Source organism: Staurois parvus, unplaced genomic scaffold (assembly GCF_062004578.1).
Source record: "Staurois parvus isolate SC_StPar_1 unplaced genomic scaffold, SC_StPar_1.0 ptg000061l, whole genome shotgun sequence".
NCBI classification, from domain to species: domain Eukaryota; kingdom Metazoa; phylum Chordata; class Amphibia; order Anura; family Ranidae; genus Staurois; species Staurois parvus.
Genome location: NW_028317857.1, coordinates 10986625 through 11012042, shown reverse-complemented (window position 1 = coordinate 11012042; position 25418 = coordinate 10986625). Strand labels below are relative to the sequence as shown.

At 39.5% G+C, this 25418-nt stretch overlaps 1 protein-coding gene across 1 annotated transcript in view; it reads right to left on the bottom strand.

Annotated features, from left to right (window-relative positions):
- The window catches only part of ADARB2 (adenosine deaminase RNA specific B2 (inactive)), a 748635-nt gene that overhangs the window by 29672 nt on the left and 693545 nt on the right, over positions 1-25418 (bottom strand). The gene's annotated exons all lie outside the window — the stretch shown is intronic.

The window sequence follows — 25418 nt, the reverse complement described above, 5'->3', positions numbered from 1 at the left end:
CGGGGAGAAAACCGGATGGTTTTTTAACAAAAAAACGAAAAATCGGTCGTTCAATAGGCTGACGTTACCACCAACAGTAAAAAAAATCGTCCGATTTTCATCCCGTCTACGGCCGGCATTTAATTACTTCTGTCCCTGCAGAGAGCCCCGCTATTATATTTGACATTAAAAAGTATTGTGATTGAAACAATGTATCTATATGTATCCATTTCGGATACAGATGTTTTTTCCGGATACAAATAGACACATTGTTGCAACCACAATACTTTTTAATGTAAAATATAATAGCGGACTGGAATTCTTCTTCTTCTTTCTCTTCTTCTTTTCTTCTTCTTTTCTTCTTCTTCTTTTTATTTTTTTTCTACTTCTTCTTTTTCTTGCAGGTCACAGCTCATGCGCAGATTTTTTATCTGTAAAAAGATCGGCCGATTTGCCCATCATTGCCGCGAAAATCGGCCGATCGGCAAAATCGGACGCTTTTTTTCCAACTTTACCGATCAAAAAAATCTGACAAAATCCAGAAAAACGGCCAACCATTAACGGTGCGAAAATCGTCCGATTTTTTTTTTCGGCTGAAAAATCGGCCGATTTTCGACCCATCTATGGCCTGCATAAGTAAAAAGACAGACATTACTCCTTATACTGTTTTAACTTATCAACACCAATGCATGAATTGATGTATGCGTTTGCCCATTGATACACTATAATGACAAAAGTACTGGGACACCCCTCCAAATATTTGGATTCAGGTGTTCGAATCACCTCCAATGCCACAGGTGTAAAAAAATCAAGTACCTAGGCATGCAGACTGCTTATACAAACATTTGTGAAAGAATAGGTCACTCAAGAGCCCACCTGTGCAATCAGTCCATCTGTGCAAATTCCTTGCTATTAAATATTCCACGGTCAACTGTTAGTGGTATTATAACAAAGTGAAAGCAACTGGGAACAACAGCAACTGAGCCTCAAAGTGATAGGCCACGTAAAATGACAGAGTGGGGTCACTGCATGCTGAAGCGCACAGTGCGCAGAAGTTGCCAACTGTCTGCAGAGTCAATAGCTAAAGACCTCCAAACTTCATGTGGCCTTCAGATTAGCACAACAATAGTGCATAGAGAGCTTCATGGAAAGGGTTGCCATGGCCGAACAGCTGCATCCAAGCCTTACATCACCAAGTGCAATGCAAAATGTAGGGTGCAGTGATGTAAACCACATCGCCACTGGACTCTAGAGCAGTGGAGACGTGTTCCCTGGAGTAACGAATCACACTTCTCTGTCTGGAAATCCGATGGACATGTCTGGGTTTTGTGGGTTCCAGGAGAACGGTACTTGCCTGACTGCATTGTGCCAAGTGTAAAGTTTGGTGGAGGGGGGATTATGGTGTGGAATTGTTTTTCAGGAGCTGGGCTTGACCCCTTGGTTCCAGTGAAGGGAACTCTTAAGTCGTCAACATACCAAGACATTTTGGACAATTTCATGCTCCCAACTTTGTGGGAACAGTTTGGGGATAGCCCCTTCGTGTTCCAACATGAGTGTTCACCAGTGCACAAAGCAAGGTCTGAAAAGACATGGATGAGCGAGTCTGGGGTGGAGGAACTTTACTGGCCAGTCCTGACTTCAACCCAATAGAACACCTTTGGGATGAATCAGAGCGGAACCTGCGAACCAGGCCTTCTCGCCCAACTTTAGAGCCTGACCACACAAATGCGCTTCTGGAAGAATGGTCAAACATTCCCATAGACACACTTTTAAATCTTGTGGACAGCCTTTCCAGAAGAGTTGAAGCTGTTTTAGGTGCAAAGGGTGGGCAAACTCAATATTGAACCCTACAGACTAAGACTGGGATGCCATCAAAGTTCATGTGTGTGTAAAGGCAGGCGTCCCAATACTTTTGGCAATATAGTGTATGTTATGCCCATCCATTTTCAAAGGGCCCTTAATGTGCATTTGTGGGCCTATCTATGGCACACTGAAGGGCAGCTGTATTTTTTTAATCTATATACAAGGAAGGATCAGTCATAACATTAAAGTGGTTGTAAACCTCACATATGCAATATGAACAAATAACATCCATCTATACTGTGTACTTGTCTCTATCCACAGCAATTGTACATTTTCTCTGCTGCCTCCTTCCTCTGTCCATCTGCATTACTTTTGACAGCTTCTTCTGCTGTCACGAGATAATTGGTGATGGGGAGGAGAGCTCCAGCACACAGCCTGTGCCTGACAGCTACAGCTGTACATGTTGCCATGTACTGTGAGGAGGGGGTGGTGCTCAGAGTTCTCACCATTGAGCTCCTTAGTTTGAGACTTCAGATCCCTGTGCCATTCTTTTCAGAAATGAGACATTCAGTGTAAAGGTGTCATGTAAAATGTGTGTATTGGAAGGCCGTAGAGAAGAGAGGGCTGCAGATAAACAGGTTCAACTTATGCAAGAGGATTTTTTTTTCATTTCTCTGTATTATCTGAGACCAATCACTTCACTAGGTATATGTAAGGGGTTTCAACCACTTTAAGATCACTGACAAGTAAATTGAATAACATTGATTCTTTGTTTTAATGGCATGGGATACATTAGGCAGTAAGTAAACATATTGCCCCTGAAGTTGATGTGTAGAAAAAAAAAAAATGGTCAAGCATAAGGATATGAGTGACTTTGACAAGGGCCAAATTGTAATAACTAGACCCATACTGACCCGTGTCCACAGACAAAAGTGCCTACAATCGGCATCAGAACTAGAATATGGATCAATGGAAGAAGCTGGCTTGGTCTGATACATCACATTTTCCTTTTACATCATGTGGATGGCCAGGTACATGTTCACTGTTTACGTGGGGAGGAGATGGCACCAGGATGCAGTATGGGAAGAAAGCAAGCCAGTGGAGGCATTGTGATGCTTTGAGCAATGTTTTGCTGGGAAACCTTGGCTCCTGCCATTCATATGTATTTACGTGATACATATCACCCACCTAAACATTGTTACTAAGTACGCTCCTTCATGAAAATGGTATTCCCTGATGGCAGTGGCATCTTTCAGTAAGATGATGTACCCTGCCACACTACAAAAATGGTTCAAGAATGGTTTGAGGAACACAGCAATGAGTTCAAGGTGTTGACAATGCCAACACTCTCCAGAACAACTCCAAATTCTCCATATCTCAATCCAATTAAGCATCTGTGGGATGTGTTGGAAAAACAAGTCTGATCCATGGAGGCCCCACTTTGCAGCTTACAGGACTTAAAAGATCTGCTACTGAGAGCTTGGTGATAGATACCACATCATACCTTCAGATGTCTAGTGGCATCCATGCCTTGATGGGTCAGGGCTGTTTTGGCAGCAAAAGAAGGACCTACTCAATATTCAATGGGTCACCATAATGTTATGGCTGAAGAAGTGTGTATGTGCATTAGGGGTGCCACTAAAAAAGAATGGCACTTCAACACACATACACATCAATGCAACACATGAAAAATATCTTTCACATTAAAATGCTATTCTTTCACATCTGGAATGTTCACATCGTTGATGTATTTTATGTAGTATAGTAAGGGAAACTATAAGGACCCAATCACATATACACATGCAACCATGCACACTCTAACCTGAGCACATAAAGAGGCCCTTAAGGACAGCTTACACTTATGTGTTTTAATGCATGAAGATGCATTTTCAGGGAGGAATTACAAAATCCCAAAAAGGGCAGTCTTTTGTGCCAATTCACATACTTTATTAATATATACATATCTGTATTTTAAAAGAGTAAACAAAGAGAAGCATTTACTTTCAAAACAAAAACGATGGCCCCATCAAATATTCTAACAGTTGCACTGGACACCTGTCCTACCTATACACTGGTATAGACACAACCATTGATGATGAGACAAAGCTACAAGGTAAAGGAAACCCATATTTGCTTTAGTTAGTTTCATTCTAAATTTCAAGTAATTCCCAAATTTCAATGATTTTTTTAGAACATATTTCATTTAAAACACACAGTATCTAGGTGTTGAGATAGAGGAGATCAAGAGTTGTTGAAGGGAACACGAAGTGAAGTCAAAGACTACAGATGACAACAGAAGGCATCTCTCTGATATATAATAATGATGTTTTTTGCGTTTAAAAACAAAATGGTAAAGGGCAACCCACCACTTTAAACACTGTATATTTAACTATAGGGTTTTCACCTGAAAAGCCAGGCAAAGTTATGTTCTGTTTTACAGTATTAATGACCTATTATGTATTGATTATCCCCAGGTTCATGATGAAAGCATCAAATTCCATTGCAACATCTGGCAATTAAAATGCTAAGCGACGTATTCCTTCTTTTTTTCCATTTGGACTGTTTAACTGGAGATATGAACCTATCTTACAAAAGTTAAATAATTGCTGTCAAATTTCCTGTCTTGAATCAGATATGATCTGAGCTGATTCAATGCTGGTGGCTGCGAGAGCTTTATTCACACTGCTCGCGTGACATTTCCCATCACATCATTACTTAATGAGCCGCCATGTCCAACAGACACTGCCTGTTTTGCTGGCATTTTGCAGGATATTAATAGAAAATGCTGTTTAATGATGGCAGTACAAATGCTCCCATCTACATATTACAAAAGGACGTGTGTCAGCCGCGCATGAGGGTGGCGGTATGCTGTTTCCATGGTGCCGGGCTTGTTGTAGCTTTAATAGAAACCTGGAAAATGATTCGATGGATTTGAAGAAACACAAGGTTTGTGATAATGGCGCTTTTCATATATGCTATGTTTTTAAGTAATTATAAAGGGATATAATAATGAAGTGGAAACAGGTGATGTGTAGCAAGAATAAAAGAGCAATGCCAATCAACAGGTGGAACCAATATGTAAACTGTTATCCAGCAAACACTGAAACTGTGCTAATGACAGAATGTACATAGGATTTACTTAAAACTAAACTCCATGCTGGAAAAAACTCACCACAAACGTGAAATGCTTAAAAAGTCTAGGGGGTACAGGAATAAAGAGTGATACTTTTTTTTATTCCTGGATTCAGCAGGCTTCCTCCATCTATGCAGCTAGTCCTGCATTGCCATTTCTCTAAGGCACTCTCAGTCATGGTCACACACCTGCCTCCTCTGCGTACAATTGAGGTTTAATAGCCCTGCATTGTATGAAGTAGCACCAAAGGAACCTCTCGCAGTCTGAAGTGCCAGGGAGGACAGGACAACTGTAAAGCTGACTGGAACGGGGAGTACGGTAAGTAATAATGCCTCTTCCGGTACCCCTAGAAGTAACAAATACTTAACCCTTTCAGTAAGGGGGGACCCCACTGCAAAGATATTTTTATTAGAAGATTTAGTTTTAAATGTGAGGTCTGTTTAATCCTCTGTAGTCATATTTTAGAACTTCTCACATGTACGGTGGGAAGATTTGCTTCCTGTAATTTGCGTTGTGTAATGTTATCAGCCTTGGGATTTATCAGTCAGGTTCAGATAGCAGGTTTCAACCTGACTGGTGGCTATGAGAAACCACTTAGCACTGACATACACAAGGCTTTTTATATGACAATAAGCAAATAGTCTACAGGACGTTAATAAAAAAAAAATAAAAAGGGTTCCCAGATCTTCAGATTACTGACAGAAGGCAGTGGAGTGAGCCAGTGCACTACAGCTATAACAGTATATTAAACTGGAGCTATGAACTTGATGACATCAAGATCTCTGCCTCGTCCAATCAGGGAACAACTTGTATTCATTGAAAAAAATACAAGACTTACTCTGAAAGGCAGAAAAAAGAAAACAGGAGCGTGGGATCTATAAATTAAAATAGCACATTTACATTATAGATCCTATATACCAGCATAGATGGTCAGTAGAGGACTAGGGACATCACAGCCAAGGGCTGTGTGAGGTGGCAGTAGATAATCCTGAAGCCAGCTCAAGGGGGACCCACTCTACTTGGCTAGGTCAACACCAACAGCAGTGTCTGCCTCCACCTTATTCCTTGTGGCCCCACTCTATGTCTGACAAAAGGGTGGTAACGCTTTTCAAGGGTTTGACCCTTGAGGGAACACTCTCAAAATATGTTACTGCCCCCTTGACTGATGTAGAGTGTGGCCATGAGAAAAAATGGTGGCTACAGATGCCACTGTCATGTACCTTGGTTGGAGGCCGAGCTAACGAGAGGCTCTAGTCCAAGCACCCCTGAAGGTGGTGACATAGGTAGCAGGCTCAAAGAAGCACGAGTGCTGATTGCTTGGTAGCAGGTGACTGCCAATAGACAGAGATGTCATCAGGATGAGCCAGGGTCATACACGGTAAGGCTGAAGCAAAGGCCGGTAGCAGGCTGAGGTAAGTACCAGGGAAGCAGGCAGAGAGTAATCAGAGGCAAACCAAGGTCAGTATCCAAAATCCACAGAGCAAGGTCAGGAACTAGCAGGGCCAGCAACTGGAGATCAGTCAGCATAAGCAGGAACACAGGTCATGAGGCAGCCGGAGAGCATCCAGCGATTAGCACACACCAGGGTTTTCTTTAAATAAGCAGCTTGGCACCTATGCGCATGGACTGATGTGCCTCTGTGTCAGTTCATGCTGGATATTAGCCTGAGTTCATCTGTGTGCTGGTACATGTGCACGAGCATTAGCTGACTTATTCAGAGTGGGTCCCCCTTGAGCCGGTCTCGGGATTATCTACCACCGCCTTACACAGTCCTCGGATGCGATGTGCCTTAGTTCTCTACTGTCCATTTATGCTGATCTATAGCATCTTGAATGTAAGTGTGCTATTTTAATTTGTGGAATAAATACCACACTTTTTTTTAATGAGGATCTTGCGCTCATGCTCTTCTGTTTTTATGCTAACTTTGTTCTGCCTGGATCTTTGAAGGAAGTTGCAGGATCTTATGACCTATGACATACGATCTTTCTCCCTGCCTTAGGGACTGGCTGCTGTTACCATACATCTACACTGGGAATTGTGAGCTGACGGTCTGCTATGCACTATAATGGGTTGTTTACTCTGAATGGCAGAGGTGCCAAGTAAGCAAACCACCCAAGTCACTCGAGCAGCACCCCAGCGGCACTCTGGATGTGAGATGCATAGAATTAGATGTAGCCAAGCTGGACCAATGTACATTAAAAAAATATTTATATAATAAATATTTGTATAATTGTTATAATTCCTTGAAAACACATATTAAACTATTTATGCAGTCCTGCTGCCAGCTAAGTGACGAACGTATAGGGAACTTGTATTTCCACTTAGTGAGCATCACATTTGTCAGTACATCTTCTATGACCCAGTCTAATTTATGCAGAAGACATCTTGCAGAGGATTTATCAAAGCTTTACTGGTGTTCTGCAAAATTAATCTACTTTTCCACTGACATTTTTAAGATGAAAATATTTTCCCAGATAAATCCCAGGGCCACAAGGCTGTATTTTTCTTCTGTCAGCATTCAGGTGAGACTCGGGAATGGCATAAAATGCAGATGCTTCAAGTGATAATCGCTTGTATTATATTCTAATGGAATGAACTCCAATATTCATCACAATGGAGCACAAGTATAAAATGGTATTATCTCCTTCTGTTGGTAAGGACACCAGTTCAAATAATTCTCCACAAGGTCTGTCTCAATGAAACTTACTCCCCTGCTCCTGTTAGACCTTGACAAAAAAAAGGATCAGGGCTTCGCAGGATGGGGACTGATCTAGGTGACATTTCATGCTCACAGAGGTGTGTAACTTAGACAAGGATGAAGTATAATGAAGCACTTCATTTATATTAGTAGAAGAATGTGCATAAAAACCAAGCGTAATGCATCTGCAGTGTTAAAATGTCTTTTTAAAAAATGTATAGTATGTTGCATATATTTTCTTTACTACTTAGATTCAGAAATAAAAAATAAATAAATACATATTTTTATTCAGGTGAATATGAAATGCTGCTTACAACTATGTAGAATCTGCAGCCAAAATATGCAGCTCTATGTTAATTTCGCCTTTTCTTTAATGCTTTCCTGTAAATAGGTGTGTTAGGTGTGAACAGACCTCAGTAGCTGGAACAAAGATTACAGAAACAACTGAATGAATCAGAGGAGAATCACAGTACCCCTCCCTACTTTGCACATGCAGGCTTGTCTTGATTTTCAGTAGACTGATATAGTCTTAAACTGAGCAAATTTGTGGACTTTATGTTTAGAAAACGCCCACAATAATCAGCAAAATCTTTTTAAAATGAAAAAGAATGATAGATTCCCTTTGAAAAAATTTTGCAGCTTCAGTCAGAAAATGTTCTTTTCAAGTTATTTTTTTATTGGTCATAAAAAGTACCTGAGAAGATGGATTAAGGCCTGGTTCACATATATACGGCTGTGCATGCCATGAGTGCATGGGCACAGCAGCTCATTCATTTGACTGGGCTGCAGTGTCTGTGTTTTATGCAGGGAAGAGGTCCCTGCACCTTTTTTTAACAAGCGGCTGCATGGAAATTGCCTGGTGCTTTTACACCATGCGATTTCTGTGTGTGCATTTTTCAATGCATGGGGGTGCCATTAAGATTTAATAGCATCAATGCGCATTCTTTGTGCTGCACCGCTTTGTGTGCGCCTGCATGCGGACCCACAAACCTAGCATTAAAAAAATCTTAGAGATAATCTGTGGCCAGTCTATAAGTGTTCACGAATTTCCACATTCCTAACAATCAGTTAAAGCAGAATGGTATCTAAGCAAAAGTACAATTTAATTAATTTTTGATTTTCAAAGCTTCTTCATGCTTCATTTTGTGGAGAAATCACTTTGAAAAACATGCCTGGCATATCTAACCTAGCATGTCCAGCTGTGTCCATCTTGAGTATGGACGGATGATTATTGTAGCATTTACTTCCTGGAATCCATTTGCCCTTAGCTCAGGCATAAACACAAGAGAGTGTGCTTAGCTGAGAAAGCCTTTCTTCCCCTCCTTCACATGAAAGAAAAACAATGCCCATGAAGACTCATGAGATGTATGACATCATTTTGGACTGGGTCAGAAATGGGAAGCAATTAAAAAAATGTTAAAAAAGGGTTAAAACACATAAATATAATATACCTATTTACTAAGGCCAGTAGCATAAGGATTAAAAATAGTTAATTGTGATTCAAAGAGTGTAGTTCCATTTTAATAGGATTTAAAAGAAGCTTTTACTGACCTCTGTAGTTGCAGGCAACGAAGAAAAAATAATTCCCATATTTCAGAGCAGAAGCATTAAAATGTTCAAGTTGGGTGTTTCAGGCAGCCTGTGGGCTAAACCTAAGAAATCTAACAAATTCTACCATCCACACAAAAATCCCCCTTGCTGGGCTATTGTATTCTGACAACTGCAGGCACTATTTGAATAACAATTTTAGGCCCGGTTCCATTGACAAATGTTGAATGAGTAATTGAGGATTGCTGAGGCAGAAGGGCCACCCATTGTTAACATGGCCAGCTTTACTATTTAGAAGAAGTCACTGAGGGTTTGTTTTAAAGCTTTTACTCTTTTTACCTGGCAGACCTAGCTTCAACATTTTAGTGCTTCTGCTGTGAAAGTTGTGGATTATTTGCTCTTCAATGCCTGCAACTACAGAGGTCAGTAAGAGCATCTTTTAAATCTTATTAAAATGGAACTAAAATGTATACTTCTGACTACAGGTTCTCACTGATATCTTTAGCTTGCTTTAGTATCTGACATGTCGCAACCATCTAAAAAAACAGATGGTAGTTAAACATCATAGAAAATGTATATTGATTCACGAGTGATGCAGACACTTACAAAAGTATGCAGTCAAGACTTGAATTCAAAAATATTCCATGGAATGCATTTTATGTATGATGCTTGTTTGTTCCATAGCAACATATTTCTGTTAATATTTCAAACCAGTGAAATATTGACAGTTCCTCCTGCTGATTAAAGCTTGTAGACACATGATTCTAAAGCTATTGGAAAATAATAGACATTTTGTGGGCGTTTTATTGAGTAGTAGTATCTTTTTAGCAGCATGTGGGATGACTGAGCTTCACAACATGTCAACATAAATTTATCATAAAGACGCCAGTTTATAACGCAGTATGTTCTGTGAAATGTTCATATTTTATTGTGGGGAGGTTTTTTTTTTTTCAAGTCTAGCTGTTACCAGTCATCATTTTCTACTCATTTAACTGCTGATTCTAGATAATGAAAATAACTCCGTATTCATCATATAAAATAAGACATGTCTTATTGACTGGAAAGCATGTGATATGTACAAACAAGGAAGGGTCACCACTTCCAATGGCCTTTTGTAAGCAACAGCTGAAAACAACATATTGCTGCTGTTGCAAACATGTGGATTGTATGGCAACATCACAATGGGCCATTTCACCATCAGCTAGAACTCATTGAGAGATCTCCCTTCAAGTATCACAGTAAACAGCTAAAATGGTGTGTTGGATTACTTTAATATAGTTGGAAGATCGATGTTTTCTAATATTTTGGCTCATATAGGTAACTGAGGATCTGGATCTAGACAGATTTTGAGTACACAAAGTACGTCTTGCTGATACATTGTTACATTATCCTGGCTTCAAGGTATGGAAACAGCTTACTGAGCCTGTTAGGATCTATGAACCATAAATAATTTTAAACTAAAGTGTAGTTAGATATTTTATTTGTTTTATTATTAAAAGCAACAGTGTTTAAGGGCCAACTGTAGCCAATTAGAAATCAGCTTCTAGCAGGGTGCAGTTGGAAGACAAATCATTTCTGATTAGTGAATATGTCTGAATGTAACCAGAACCTCTCTTTGCATTGAACTATTTAAAAATGATTAGATAAAATATTCCTTCTCACATTACAATGCAAGTAGCATACATTGTTGCCTTGTGGTGCTATTTGTTTTGAGCCTGCATTGCAGTGCACCCCAATGCTAGTGTGTTGCAGTGCATTGTTGTAGAAAAAAACAAGTCATTAGGATGCATTTTCAGTCCATTTATTTTGAATGGCCTGCCCTAACTATAGACGATGCAACACACGGCAAATGTTTAAATGACCATTAAAAATGTTTAGTATATATGCTATGACAATGTTTTTTATTTTGTACCCATATGAATCAATCTTTTTTCAAAAATGATCAGATCAGCATATCAAGCCATTGGATTGAAATGTGCGCTGGCACCTTCAGGTGGCCATGCATGTGTCATTATACCAAAGAACCATAAGACATTTGCTCAGTGCTGCCGAGTTCAATGCACAGGTACTTACTATGATCTTTTCTCTTGCGTTTCATGGCATTGGCCTCTGTGCAGTGGAACTCTGGCCTACAATTACCTCTTTTATGGGACTGAAATTTTTTTTGGTTCAATAGGGGTAAATCACCTCAAAAAGAACTGTCATTCAGAGAGAGTTTCCCAATGTAATCATCAGTTTCTTGTGTCAGATAGGAGGTAAATTAGAAGTTAGGTATGAGAGTCTGAGCAGCAATACTAAAATTTGAATGTGAGAAAAGTGCAGCACTTAAAATATATAAACAAGTGTCATAACATAAGCATACATATACAAAGAGTCCATCCAGTAAAGAGACTCTGGTAATATCAGTTAATCTAGTGATAAACACTCTTCAGTGAAATATCAATCTTAATCAAGTACTCCACCAAAAAGTCCTCAGGGAGTCCCATCTCACTCAAATGCATTCACCAGAGAGAGTTGCTACACAAACTATAGGCAGCAAATTATTCTCAACCACATCCTTCCCAATAGTTGGAAATCTTTAGAACAACTCCTTAAAAGGAATGGCTCTTTGGAGATGACAACCACCAGATTAATCTCTCAACGCAAGTGGTAAGTAGATGGCGAGACTAGAAGCAGGAGGACAAATGCTCCTCAAAAAGTAAAATATCATATATAGTGTAGTAAGCTGTATAAAAGAGTGAATAAAGTGAACCTAATTAAAACTAAATATAAATCTCCACGTGTTGCACCACCACCAGTCCAATGCACTCACCAGACCAAATGGCTGAACATAATATGAAGAGTAAACAGGCACAATATCAGTTGCCAGATCTCCACAGCAAACACTCTTAAGGAGAAAGCATCTTGGTGCAGCCCCGGCCAGAACTGATGTCACATATGAGCATCCAAACAAACGTACATATTCGCCAGCACACCACGGATCTCCAAAATGGTCCAAAAAAGGTTTTTATTCCAAAATGATCACATCACAAAAGAAAGTGCAACATTTCAGATCCGCGCACGACCCCTTCATCAGGCATGTGATGTCATCATGCCTGATGAAGGGGTCCTGCACTTTCTTTTTTTATGTGATCTTTTTGGAAAAAAAGACTGTTTTGGACCATACTGGAGATCCATGGTGTGCTGGCGAATATGTACGTTTGCTTATGATGTTTCCAGTCCCAGCTGGTAGTCACTACAGCATCCTATTGATGAGCCATACTTCCAGGAATGTGTGCGAAGGGAATATAGTTATATACAAATGAGCATCCAAATGATCAGTAAGACTGTATGGAACAAATGCTCGCCAATAGCAGAGCCAACATGGAGGTATATAGTGTAGTATTTATCAAAATATTAATCCTAAAATTTGGCAATGCATCAATCAGCCATGTCACAGGAACTGACAAACTGTTGTGCTAGGTTCTGTATCCTCAATCTTTTAGACTTTCAGCAATATCCTTGCTGCTATAGCTCACAAATTGATCCATAAAATGTCATTCTATGTTCTCCTCTGGAATAAGAAAAACTGATCAGTTGCACAAAAATGATTTAACATGTTGGGAACCTTTACATGCATCAAGTAGCTCTTTTGATATTTAGTGCCCATTACAACACACTGATCCATTGCATTGCTTGATATTACTGGGCACAGTATAGCCACCGTATAGCCCATTATTCATAAGGGCTGGTTATCACAATATGATATTCTTGTAATGTGATAATCTGCCTGTGTATGGAGTGCAAACAATTGAAAACAGCTGTGGTGCAATCACAGGCTGGGTATTACATTAAAAAAAGACATCCTATATATAACTGCTTCTACTATCATAAACTAAATAATGAGATCTTGGACGGGCTGCTAAATCACTAACAAATGACCTGGTTTGCCATACATACTAACCACCCTTATGCTGGCCACACATGTTGCAATCTGACTGTCCAATTTCTATACAATACATTGCACAATAAAGACTTACATAGACAATCCATTCAGTTTACACCCAATGAAGTAGGCCATCACACTGCACAGCGGTTTGTACCATGAGTTTATACAATGAAAGTGTGAGATATCTGTCCCACTTTAGAGTTATCAAAAAGTATGCAGTGTAGGGGCCTTTCCTAAATAATAATCCAGTTGTTTTTTTACAATTAGATCCTCGCAATGCATAGGTGTTGGTGAATTGAAAGCAGACCAGGTTGTAAAATATGTGGCAAGCTTCAGTTTTTTGCTCTTTATTCACTTGTGTGTATATCAAATCATGCTTAGAATTTTTTTTTGTATATTACATTTTGCTAAACACATACTACATGCACTCCCAATTAGCAGTAAGGTTTAATTAACACAGCACAGGCACAGTGAAGGGGTAATACTGGTAAATAATGGCCATAGGGAGAGAGAGCGCAGCAATTTCTAAACAGTGCAATGCAGATGACTGCAATGAAGAGTTTATGCAGATTTTAATCTCATCTCTGGAGCTTGCTAATTATAAGGAAAGCACAGCAAGTGACATGTTATTAAGCTTGTTATGATAGCAGCTTTCTTTATTTAACGGCCATGTTAGTGGCAAAATCAAGTGGCACTGCTCTCCATTATCAAATCAAATAATGTGGACAAGACTAGAGATGATAAAAAGGACACCAAGCTAATAATATATTTATGTTTTTTACACAGGATGAAAAGGAGATTTGCCTTTGTTAAGGACATAGGAAAAATAAATGCAAAAACATCTTAGGTAAATATTGAATATAAAAATATTTCAATTTGGTGTTGAAATGAACTAGATATAAGACTAAAACAGAATATAAATGAAAAAAAATCAAGCCCCCTAATCCAACTCAAACTGCCACTTGGACAGTCCAGCCTTTGGCAGCTTTGGTCATGAGCACATGAGAACTATGTTGTCCAGTTTCTCCTTTCTTTGGAATGACTAATGAACTTCAAGTGGCTTTATTTGCAGTTAGGCTTCTAACTACCCAACAGTGGTGCCACACCAGGGGCGGACTCACAACTCATGGGGCCCCCGGGCAATAAGGGATCATGGGGCCCCTGTGTCCTTGCCCAAACTCAAAAAAGCCTATGAAAAAGGTACCAGGGGCATCTCATGGGGCCCCCTACTGACCCCGGGCCCTCGGTCAGTGCCCGAGTTTCCAAATGGTCAGTCCGCCCCTGTGCCACACACATCCTTGCTTTAGGCTTGTACTGAGAAAAGTAGGCTCTTTTGGACATTTCTTGCTGCTATAAATGAGAAATCTCCTTTATGATTACATAGCAACTCTGGCTGTGTCTGTCTGTATTAAAGTGGTGTAGCGGTCCGTACACCATTGCAATATACAGCCCTAGAGTAAGTATTCATTATAATGCTCGCAATGGCAGGTGCTCCTTAGTTAGCATAGCCATGTGACCAAGTTTATTCATTTTTCATGAAAACATGAACTTAACCTTTTAGATTTGTGTTTACTTTATGAGGTTTGTACATCACATAGTAACTGGATTTGGGAGCCTTTAGTTGTGCTTTACGCCTCCAAATTTCCCTCTTCATAAGGTTCTATTATTCAGAACATTCTGCACTTCTCAAACACAATTATTGCCAAAATTGGTCTAATGTTCTTTGGCTAATATACTGTATGACTAAATACATGGACACCATTCCAAATTAACAAGTTCAGGTGCTTCCACTGAAGAGTACTGTTAAAGCTACAGCATACTATGACATTTGTGTGCTTCCAACCTTCTGATAACAGTTTAAAGAAGATGATTTTCTGTTCCAACATAACTATGTTCCTGTGTACAAAGTCAGGTTCATACTAACATGGTTTGAGAAGTGGTATGGAGGCAGTCAAGTGGCCTGCACACAGAGACCTGACCTCAACCCTACTAAACACCTTTGGGATGAATCATAGATTGCAAGCCAGGTCTTTTCATCCAATACCAGTACCTGACTTGAATGCTCTTTTGGCTGAATGATTACAATATCCAAAAGACACAATCCAATATCTTGTGGAAAGCCTTCCCAGAAGAGCTGGACTGTTATAGATGTAAGTGAAAGGGGGGAAGCTACATAATATTGCCCCTTGGTTTTGGACTTGCATACCCAACAATATTATTTAGGTGTGATGGTCAGGTGTCCAGAAACATTTTGCCATATAATGTAATGGGACAGACAACAGGCACCTTAAAAAAAAAATCTGTCACTTTACTCATTCAAGTCATTTGACACAGCTTACACAGGGTTTAGACTGCTGGCTTTGATGGATGAACTGAGTGGGAGAGCATGAAGAAGGTGGGTATTTGTGGGTGAGGTTGCTCTTTCAAGAGAACTAGTCACTGTGTCCTAAAAGGGCAAAGTGACAGTCTCTTGAAAGATAATAACAGACTAAATATTTAATATTAAATAAATGCATTTTGAACATGATCACACCATAATTTGGATTTCTGTGAAGCAGCTTAGACAGAAACAGAAAACTTCCCCCTCCCTGAGGAAATATAATTGTTTCAAACTTTTCGAGGGTCTACTAGTCATATCAAGATGCTTGTTAATGGGACATGAACCTGCACATTTTAATTATGATTCTTGAAATATTTTGGTTTGCATGAATTGTGACTAAAGTCATTTTTGAAAGCTTGCTCATTTTGATTCATTCTTTATAATGAAAAGAAACAAGCAACTTAACCACAAAGATTTTGGGCCACACTGAAGTAAGGCTTGGGGTTTTGGAGCACATTTGGCAAAAACTACTAATCACTTTTCAAAAACCAATCACGTTTCAGCTGTCAATTTGTTTGCAAATTGGAGAGATAAAAGGTAATTTGGTTGCATTCATAATTAAATTATTAAAAACCACAAAGAATAGTATCTAAATGTTTGCTATATTTTGCTCCCACCAGAACACCCTTCACCTCATTCTAGAAGAACTGCTCCATATGTTGACCTACAAATTGGTGGTCAATGACTGCTGTCTAGGAATCAGAAGAAACCTGCACCCTTCGTCATATACAGACTAAGCAAACCTTTATGTGTAGGCCATGGTGATAACTAGATTGATGTGGCATGTCACATATGCTTTTGTACCGGCAAAGGTACTGCACTGTGGATCAGGTTACCAGGGTATGAGCAGTTTGCTGGATGAATCAACTCTCTTCTATGTATCTCCTCAATGACTAGTCTAAAATCTACAGGTTCAAAAGCAAACACTGTATATGGGCAAACACCCCTTTTATGCAGAGAATAGATTGCATTGCATAAAAGCAAAACATATTTATTTAAATACTTGTTGTGAATTTTCATTTTTTCTTTGTATTTTTCATAGAGCGAGGAAGAGTTAGAACTTCAACCAGACTTAATGCTTTCTATGTCCCCACTAGGGAGATTTACTATCTCTATCTGTCCTAGTGACCAGTGTTATTAGGACTGAAAGTGAAGAAAAAAAAGTGAAAATGTTGACTTATTATGAAAATGGAGAAATCTTCCAACAATGGACACTTGCTCTGGTAACAACTCTCTAAAAGTAGATTTACCACACTTTAGAGAAGTTTCTTTTCACTTTCTGTTGTATCTACAGGAAAAGTGAAGGGATATTTCTAAATATGATGTGGCAAAAAATTACCAAAAACCTGGCAGGGGTTTTAACCATTCCGCACTTCCACATCTAAAATAAAATAAAGTTTTGTCTTTAGACTAACTTTACTTATCATGGGAGTTTGGTTTTGAAATCATATACGTAACTGGCTGCTCTACTGTTAGTAATCTAGTCTAATATTGGCTATGCACATAATCTATGTAGTTTAGCAAAGCAGATGTATTGTTAGCATTTCCAAAACCACTAGGCAACCATAAAGCAGAATGGGCAATGCCTGCCACCCATGCATCACCAATTTGCAGCAAATGGCCCAGAAAGAGAAAAAAATATATCAGTCATGGAGAAAACAAAACCAGTATTGTCTTTCAGTTGATACCCGCAGCTGGGCTTAGAAATGTTTACTGGACTGAATTTTGCACTGTGACGGCCCACACAATCAGTGCTCTGCTCTCAGATACAGGGAGGATGTATAGCCACAGGATACAGATTAAATACAGATGCAGAGAAATCAATCAGGAATAGAGGAAGTAAATGTGAACTGAATTAGCAAACACTCTGCACGCACGAGAGATAAACACAATATAACAGATTAGGCAACATCTTCTCCCTGTAGACCCTGTCATGCTGAATTCTCACTGAATAAAATGATGAAAATTCCCCACAGATATGAAATCTCACTCTGGAACAAAATACAAGAAAACAGAAAAGAAAACAAAACATATTTATCGTTGCACCAAAAGTTTCCTTTTTAAACAAATTATTTTAGTTAGCAATCAGATTTTTGAGACTATTATGTTACTATGTTGTATTAAAGAAGAACACCACCCACATGAAAGCTAGGAGTTGTTAATTACATTCAACTGGACCTGTTCTGTAATGTTGAAGACATTTCACTTTCTATCTAAGGAGCTTCCTCAGCTGTAATGAGTGTCAGGACCATAGGTGAGAGTGCATTGTTTCCTACAGCAAAGACAGGGGAACTGACTAAAAGTGATTTAAAGTGGATCTCCACCCAAAAGGGGAAGTTCGGCTTTAAGGACTGCTCCCCCACTCCCCACTAAGGATTGGTACCTTTGGGGGGTAAGGGGGTGTCCCCCCTCTTTTGGGACACGTGACAGGTCCTAGAAGACTACAGGACCATTCATGAAGCACAGCGCTACTCGCGCATGCGCAATGGGTAACTGGCTGTGATGCCGCAAGCTGTCACAGCCGGGTGCCCACAGTGAAGATGCCGGCACCAGGAACACAGGACAGCTGGTAAAACGGGCTGCAGGGGACTCACTGTGGGACCAAGGGACAGGTAAGTGGCTGTTTTCTAAAAGACAGCAGCTACAGTTTTTTTTTGACAGGGTGGGTGGAACTCCGCTTTAAGGAGTTTCTCCTCTGTGCATTTGAAACAATGTAATATTTAATGTGTTCTGAGAGGATGGGTTGAAATGTAGGTAGTTTATAATTTATGGGTAGGTTATTTCAGCCTTTTTCAACCGGGGTGCCCAGGCACCCTGGAGTGCCTTCAGGTTTCTTCAGGGGTGCCTTGATAAAATGCCTAAAAATTGTCCACAAAAAAAGTGTACAAGCCAGCAGGTGGATCAAGCCTACCTTTTAGTTGCACAAAACCACAGGTTTTTATTGTGCACCATTACAACTTTCTTTCTTTCCGATGGCGACATAACAACCAATGATGTCATCAGTTGATAAGAAGGACATCGGGCACCTGCACAGCATCCTCGCTTTCCCCTTCTCTGTCCCTCTCTGTAAGCATTGGGGTCACATTAGCTGAGTGAGAGAAAGAAACTGAGGGAGAAGAAAAACAATGGAATACTAGTGTGCAAAGGTGTATTTGCTTTGGAAGAATAAATCACCTCTAACATTGGGTGTCCTACATGTGCAGATGTTGCTGAGTTCTCTATAACTATTAATTTAGTTGATTCCATTTTGTAATGGGTGCCTCAAGATTGTGCAGGATTTTAAAGGGTGCCTTGACTGAAAAAAGGTTGAGAAACACTTGTTAGTTCTTTGTCTGCTGGCAAGTGTCTAAGTACAAAGGTTCATCTTCGGGTATGTTTATGTTCAGCCTATACAGAGGGGAAAGGGTGAAATGGAAATCAGGTGGGGTTTTTTCAGATCTCCAGTTGCGATTTTCCCCTGTAGCAAAGGGTGTCAGAGACTGTCATCTCTATGCAATGGTGTATTTAGGTTTTTTGCTGCCCTAGGCAACACAAAAATCAGATGCCCCCCCGGAGGAGAGAGCCTGACACCGACCAACAGCAGACCCCCTACCCCCCTGGAGAGAGCCTGACACCGACCAACACCAGACCCCATCCCCGCCCCCCCACCAGAGAGAGCCTGACAGTGACCAACAACACTCACCTTTACAGCAACAGAGAGAAAAACACTCACCTTCACAGCTCCGGACATCCCCGGGAACGATAGTCAGGCTCTGCATACACCATCAAGCAGCCCACAGCTTCTTTTGGGTCCCACCTGGTCCCCATGCTGCATATGTCCCTTTTTCATGGGGGGGGTGCTGCCCCCCTGAAATATGCCGCCCTAGGCAAATGCCTTGTTTGCCTTGTGGTAAATACAGCCCTGTCTCTATGTCTAGGGTACCTTTACTAAAGTGACCCATGCCCTCCCTGGTAAACCTCCTATACTGAAGTGGAACTCTATGGAGAATGTACTGTATGTTACAAACAAGCATTAATTGTTTGCTTGGAAATAGGCCTCTCATTTTTACCTTGAGTTGCTCTTTAATCCACTGCGATGGAGGATCACAGTAAAATATTACCAGCACAGAAAAGACTGGAATTGGTGTAAATAACTTAATATAGTATGAAAACGTGGGCGAAATCAGAGGTGATGACGTGCCCAGTAATTACAGCACTCACATCACTTACTGAAAATTGCTACTGCCTTAAAATAGAAAAGTGTTGGCAGCATGTCCAGAGTAATTTATGAAGATATATCATTATATTCAGCCACCAGCCTGATGCAGGATAAAACTGGACCTAAGTTGGAAATAAAAATTCCAAGGGGAGGCACAACTTGGTCCCACAGAATGTCCTCCACATGTACCCTGCACATGAACAGAGGTTCATGGTGTTTAAAGTGTTACTTAATCCAGGATCCTGCATTCAGTATATCCAGTCTCACACAGTACACAGAACATGGAAATGTGATTATTTTAGTAAATATAAATTGCTAAATACATTTTCTCATCAGCGGTATATGTGACTTCTTTTAGTGTCCAGTTGAGCATTGGTTATTCTTCTAGGAGGGGTTTTCATTCTCTTCTCACTGTCCTATGAGGCTGCATAACTCCTGACCCTCTGTCTGGACAGTGCTGATAGGCCCTGTGCTGATCACATGCACTCTCTCAAGAAAAAGAAAAAACTCCTCTAGCAGTATCCCCCAAACTGAGCATGTACAGAGTGTCCTGAGGCTCTGTTCTATCAGGAGATGAAATGGGGAATGTGGAAGAAGGGGAGGATCAGAGAAGACAGGGTCAAACATCCTTTTTACACATTCAGAGGATTAACCCCTTAAGTTCCACAGTGAGTATAACAAGCATGCTTTACTGCATATACAGACTGATTTTACTGTTTTGGGTTTAGTAACACTTTATTTGTCTTTGTTTCCAAACAAATCTTGAAATATCTTTGATATCTAACTAGTGTTTGCATTCCATTGCTGTCCTTCCCTAACACCTTACCCTGAAACCAAACATTGTGCATTAAATGCTCCATTTAATTCTAAAGAATGAATGTTTTATGCAAAACATTTTTCCGTATGGAATCACTTTTTAAAGTGTAAGTAAAGGCAACATTTTTTTAAAGTTTTGGATAATGTATGGAAGGTTAGATCCTTGATGTCTAACAGCCCAGGGGGCTGCATGCCCTTTGGCATTTACTTTGTGCCCCTTGCAGACAGTGGTCTGTTTTGGTGCTTACTTGAGCCAGTGAGGAAAAATACACTTTCGAGTGGCTTTTGAAGTTAATGGTTCGGTTTATTTCTATCACACGCCTGTACTTTTTTTGTACTGTCCATCTTTTTTCTCTTTTTATGTTTTGATTTTTTTCCCTGTTTGAATGGATCATGCTGTGATAAAAATCAAATATGGCATATGTAATGTTTTTAAAGAGGGCCGTAGGGAGAACAAATGTCAATGCATTAACTTAAAGGGAAGGTAAAAACTGTGATCTCTAGTAGTCTTATGTAACATGTCTCCAGGTTATGACAGTCTTTTGAAGCATGCCCCCATAATTCAACAACTCCTACTGCAGTCTCCAAACATCTCCCATTGCATGTTTTAAGTTTCTGGCAGATTTTTGTAGCATTACATTCACTGAATATTATCACCCCTTTGGTGATGCCAGAGATTCCCTGAAGCAAGTACGTAATTTCAACACTGTTGGGTTAGACTCTTTGTCAAGTTTTTTTCTATAATTCTCTGTGTTCCCACTGGGGAGATTTACCCATCTATTCATCTTATTGCCTATAGTGAGGAAAAATCCAAAAAGCTTGAGTTGTTGTTAAAGTTAGAGATGAGAAAAAATTCTTCAACTAGCACTCCTCTTCCTAAGACCACTAGAAATTTCAATCACTTTGGAGAGATTTCTGCTCGTTTCCTGTTGCGTCTGGAAATGAAGAAAAATCTCCCCTGCTGGAACTAGACAGCAAAAAATGACATTATACAAGTTTTAAATCTTACTACTACATCTACAGCAAATCTAAAAAAAAAAAATATTGGCTTTACATATACTTTAAACATTCGTTGTATGTGAATATCTGCAAATTACGAAATACAAATCTACCAATTATTTAAAAATGAAAGAAAACACCAAAAGAACATCTGGGAAGTGAGGGGAGTAGATGGGGAGCAAATTTTAAGGATGCCCAAAACCTGACTCTCCAGGTTTCTCTGCTTACACAAGGGCATATAATACCTTAACAGACATAATTAATACACTGAAGGATAGAAGTTCCTCATTATTTACCTAATCAGGTATAATACATTAATTGTTGTGTATGGGATGGCATTCTTAAAGTGGTATTCCACCAGAAAAACAAAGATGTATTAATTTTCAGGTTGCCAATTCTTAGATGTGGGGGCTATATTTTTTGGCCTTTTTTTCTTTTATTTTCATCTGGTGATCCAGAAACAGTTAGAGGGTTGTGATAAACCATTTACCACTGATAGGGATGCTTACAATGATCAGATTTTTATTAATTTATGTAAAATATTTACCCCAAAAAGAAAAAAAAACAGTTTGCTGCTAATTGTTTATAAAGTGTTAGCTGGAGTTCAGCTTCAGCTTGTCAAGTTTATCTAAATCTGCTAGTCTAACGCTACCCTCCCCAGACTGACAATGCAGCTCTCCAAAGGTGTCTGCTTTACTGCTTCATCCTGAATGCAGACACCCTAAGACAAGAAGTGCATTACTGGCAGGATCACCAGGTGAACATAAAAGGAAAAAAGCAAACTAATGTAGCCATCACATCTAAGGATTGGTAAACTGCCATATTTTATATTTCTGGCTTTGGCTTTAAAGCCATTTCCCAGTTAGGATTCCTATCATTAAAAGTTGGGGTCCAGCCTGTGTTCATTCTGTTTATACAGCTGGAGTTTGGAAGTCCAATAGAGGACAACTGTTTAAGTAAGTTGAATATGTTATCAACATTTAAACTAGTAATATAAAAAAAAAATATATATATATTTTAATCCCAGCAGTGTTCAAGCACAGGGGTCACCTCTGAGTCTTGCTGAGTGAGGAATGCACAATTCCTAAGGATAATATACAGTATATATATAAAATTAAAACATATCCTATGTTTTTATAGATTTATACTATGTAAACATAGTATTAATGGAATAAAACATAATGGAATATTAGCATATACTAACTACAAAGCTCATTTTTGTTATTCAGTAACTGATCTGAAATGATGTAGCTCGGGGGGGTTAATTGGTTTAAGCGGAGTAAAGATGCAGTAATTACAGCCATAATGCTCTAGAATTTTGCCTATAAATATGTAGAAATCATACTTATTTTTAACTTAACTACTGGGGAGTGTCTTATACAATCATAGCACCTATAATGCATGCAGGCCATGTCGGTGGTCATTTTACTGAATTGCACAAATTACATATATGAAGAAATAGCTTATGTCCAGATTTTGAGACATAAAATTAGGCAATAGCATTTAATTCAGTTATGCATTCTTAAGAAAATCATTACATTTATTTTTACATACAGTTATTATCTTGAAATCAGCCTTCTGTAATTCTGGGCAGGGTATGGACAGCAATCTAAGGCAATCAGTGTCCTATTGTCTTGCACAGTGTTATCTGTGAACATGCTAACAGGAGGGGAGAGCAGAGGGATGACCTTATCAACGTGCTGCTTCTCCTTCATGGTCTTAACACAGGGTTGGGTTCAGTGGCCTAAGCAACACTAAAGCCACCAGCACCTCCCCAACTACCACTGCCGACACTAAAATTGGGCACCCCCCACTAGCACTAGCACTCTCTGTCCCCCTGCCGCTGCCACAAAAAAAGTGAAATTTCACCACATTCACTAAAATCTGGAGGAAATTCCCCTTAGCAAACCAACCCCAGGATTTCTTGTGCCACAGAAGAGGTACTGTGGAGTAGACATGTGCAATTTGTTACAAATCTAAATTTGGACACAATTTTCATTATTCTGAGATTCAGCATCTACTAACCTGCACGGATGTCAGATTAGGAGCAGTGTTTGTGTCCATGAAGCTACTGCATCCCAATTGACATCAATGGGACTTGCTGCACAGGCAAGCACAGGAAACCTTGTGCATCCCCATCAGGATGAACATGGCGCTCTACGAGTGTACACTTTTGTATGCCCTGTCTGAATGAGGCCTTGACTTTATAACTATTACATCTGATAATACAGTATTGACAAATGAGTACATAAAGCATTTCACAATATTTTGTGTTACTTTCTTCAATAGTACATTGAAATTTCATTAGATAACTAAATTATTGCTTATGTTTATATTCTATAGTTTTTTTTTTAGGCATGTGCAATTAGTTTTGTTATGAATCGAAATTAGGATGAAATTTTCGTTATACAGAGATTTCATTATACAAAAACAACAAATGTAAATTTATATTAACTTGTTTAATTCGTTTGTGACTTCAGATGGTTTTGTATAGTCAGTAATAAGTGTCTCACTCTGTATTGTTATGATTGGTCAAAGCCAAAGTTGCATCAAAGCCGCAAGCAAGTCGCAGATATAACATAATGACATAACGAATGAATCCGAATTTTATGAAATAACTTAAAAGAAATAGGAATTGATTCACAATGAATATAAAAAATAAATCCGAATATACAAAATAAATTTGAAAAACGAATCATTCTAACATAGCAAAAATAAATTTGAAAAACGAATCATTCTAGCATAGCAAATATAATGAAAATAATTGACTTAACAAATGAATACGAAAAGAAACAAAACACATTTTTCTGTTGTGCACATCTCTACTGAGGACTGCTTTGGATTAAGCCCTGGTTCCCACTAATGCGGAGCGGCACATCACATGTGATTCACACAGGAACCGCACCGCATTCCTGTGCAAATCACATGCAATGTCTGTGCAGTGCGATTTGAGCCATACATTTTGTATGGCTCAAATCGCATCGCATCCACACCAAAAAGGTGCAGGTAGCAGGACCCTTTTTTTCCTGCACCTGATTCGCATCCAGTGGTATATTTAGGTTTTGTGCTGCCCTAGGCAACACAAAACTCATCTGCCCCTACAGACACCGACCAACACATCCCTCCCTTCCCCATCCCGTGGAGAGCCTGACATTGACCAACAACACCCCTGCCCCAAACCCAGGAGGGCCTTCCAATACCCCACCCCGGCGATTGAGAGACACTCATCTTCACAGCTCCAGACATTCCCCGGGAATAAGAGTCATACACCATCAAGCAGCCCACAGCCTGTCTCGGATCCCACCTGGTTCCCATAGTGCGCATGTCCTTTCTTTCATCCCTTCTTCTGGGGGGAGGTGCTGCCCCCCTGAAAAATGCCACCCTAGGCAAGTTCCTTGTTTGCCTTGTGGTAAATAAACCCGTTTGCATCCCATGCGATGTGAATTCTGGTAATCTCAGTGCGTTTTGCGATCTGTTTCAGGGTGATGTTAATTTAACATTTACACCTGTACCAGATTGCATGGATGAGGTGCGATTGCAATGCGGTGCAGGAAATGTTTCCCTCACTGCATTAGTTTGAACCAGGCCTAAAGGTGAGTATTACAGCCTAAGCTGTTTTTTTTATACAAGCTGGGGGACACATAGCAATAAAAAACCAAAAGTAGTTACAATTTTTTCCTATTCTATCTAAAAATAAAGCAAAAGGTTTGAGCTTTAAATATACTTCAAGAGAATGAGAATGGAAACAACTAAGGTAAGGATAAAATACAGATTGGTAGAAAACAGAGCTTACGTGGGGAAAATACCAATTTCACTCATATGCAAAATCTTTTTTTTTTAAATGACCATTTTGATGAGGAAATTATTAAGCGGTAAAATAACAAACACAATTAAAAACAACTCATCTTCATAAATTGACCTTTATGGCTCTTCTAG